The 2364-nt window shown below is 36.0% G+C and overlaps 1 long non-coding RNA gene across 1 annotated transcript; it reads left to right on the forward strand.

The window, feature by feature from the left end:
- Nucleotides 1-978: 978 nt before the first annotated feature.
- LOC133527220 (uncharacterized) lies at nt 979-2063 on the forward strand. Its single transcript, XR_009800839.1, has 2 exons — nt 979-1476; nt 1895-2063. It is a non-coding gene; the product is annotated as an uncharacterized LOC133527220 (long non-coding RNA).
- The last annotated feature ends 301 nt before the right edge of the window (nt 2064-2364 follow it).

Raw genomic sequence — 2364 nt, forward strand, 5'->3', positions numbered from 1 at the left:
TCATCCCTTGGTTAGCAATTTACTATACTTTAAGCTCCAGTTTAGCTTATTGTGACGGAAGAGTACGGAACCCTACACTGAGCGCGGCCCGACATGCTCTTGGCCGGTTTTTTTTTGACATTTGTATACCGCTATCTTTAGTGATGAAAATATAGTATTTTTTGTACTACATGGTTTTTGTATAATATATAGTACAATTGGCAACCCTACTTATAGGCATTATAGGTACAATACAATACAAATCTTCTTTATTGCGCAACCTCAGAATAATTGTAATAAGTAGGTAATACAAATTGTTGTAAGACTTGTAAGTTTGCAAAGTAAATATTGGGACCTTCACCCCAGCGTCCCCAGTGTTTGGCCTTCTCACCTTACACGAGCATTCGACTTCGCGAAAATGTAAATAAGTGTGGTAGATATGTCCCCAACGACCGTCAAAGTCCCAAAATATTCAAGTAAGGAGCATTGGTAGCTTCGAAGCGGGGTCATTTTGATAATAACCAATATTTACTTAAACTAGTACTGTAGTATGTGGTACTACACATTTTATACTTATTAGGCAACATTTACGCTCCTACGCTTCTTAGCAAGACATTTCGCAAATTGCGGGGATCTTTCTCTTTTACTCTCACTAAGACGTAATTTGAGTGACAGAGAAAAAATGGCCGTAATTGATAAACTTCGATTTTCGCGTTTATAGCCCAGTAAGCAAGATGTCTTGCTAAGAAGCGTAGGAGCGTAAATGTTGCCTAATAACCCTAATAAGTATAAAATATGTACTTACTTCCTGGTTTATAGGTAATTTAGCTATTTAATACTATCCCGCTTTCGAAGCTTACGTTTACGCCAATGCACTTAAGGTCATACACCGAAAAAAATATTTTTCTACAATACTACCAGAACGTATAGTAGTTAAAAATATAGTTATACCTACTAAAATCCGGTAGTAATAACAAAAAATGTTGTATCGTGTAAAACTTGTTTTATAAACATCACTGTTTAATTCTAGTTAAATGCAATTTAGTACTGCTTACAATTTCGTGGTATATGTAAAGATGCAAGTGTTGTAAATATTAAACGTTTGTCTCGTTTAATATATGCATCGTAACACTAACTATTGATATGTAAAAATAAAGATACGAGTGTACACGTTACAAGTTATTATGTTATGGCTACTATAATGCATTGTATTCTGAACGAATCAAACAGTTGTGCCAACACCATGGTGTATGCGCGGGTGGCGGGGGAGGGAGAAAGGAATTGCGCAAGTCACGGAACAGCCATTGCCCCAGCGTCTTTCGTTGTGACGGTCGGTTTTTTTATTTACTTAGATCCTGTCCATAATTTAACTGTAAACTAGTACAAGTGTATAGTATAAGTGTGCTTAAAAACTTGTCTGTTTTGTGAGCATGGACGAAGACCTAAGAAACCATCTAATAACGTGGAACCTGGAGGAATATACGGAAATTTTCGAAAGTAAGTAAAAAGCTGATGTTATGGTCGAAATTAATGTTTGTCATCACTCGCCTGTATTCATTGTTAATAAATAATTATGAATGCTTTGTATTCAATTCCGCTGTAAAATAGTTTTAGCCATATACTCGAGGTGTGGTTGTACTTACCTACTTTGTGTTTGATACCTACATAATTATTTCGCGTGACGACATATTTATTGTAACAAAATGGCGTCATTTGATGTCTATGCATTTTATCCATGTCATTTATCGACGAGAGTGATATTATAACTCATGTATTCATAAAACAAGTAGCTTGAGCAGTTCTGTTGCCTTTTCTAACTAGGTTGTTGCACATTAGGGTTGACGCATATATATGACGTATTTACTAAGTCAAATACAAAAACTATGTTTTAAATTAATTATTTATTTGTTCTCAGGTGCAGCCACTACTCTAAAAGTATAACCAAATCCCTCGTGGGGGGCAGTCTTGTTAACCTAGCCTGCTGGACCCTTTAATTCATACTGTTCTTGATATACTTTAAATAATTTGAAGATGCTTTATAATTATCATTATTTAGAAAACCAATAATAAAGCGTTTGATTTTATTTCTCGTATTATTTTACTTTTAAATTGTCTACGATGTGTGCGGTGTACTGGTTATATATTGTTCACGTAACCAGAACCCACTGTGCTGAAGGGACTTCTAAACGGGCCATATTTTGACTGCAATATGTGGCCGGCAACTATTAGTGTCCCTTTCTAACATGTGAGTAAGAGGACACCAATAGTTGCTGGCCACATATTGCAGTCAACATATGGCCCGTTTAGAAGCCCCATTAGCACAGTGCGTTCTGGTAACGTGAACAATATAAAACCAGTACACCGCACAAATCGTTCAGTTACACA

Source organism: Cydia pomonella, chromosome 17, assembly GCF_033807575.1.
Source record: "Cydia pomonella isolate Wapato2018A chromosome 17, ilCydPomo1, whole genome shotgun sequence".
In the NCBI taxonomy this organism is placed as follows: domain Eukaryota; kingdom Metazoa; phylum Arthropoda; class Insecta; order Lepidoptera; family Tortricidae; genus Cydia; species Cydia pomonella.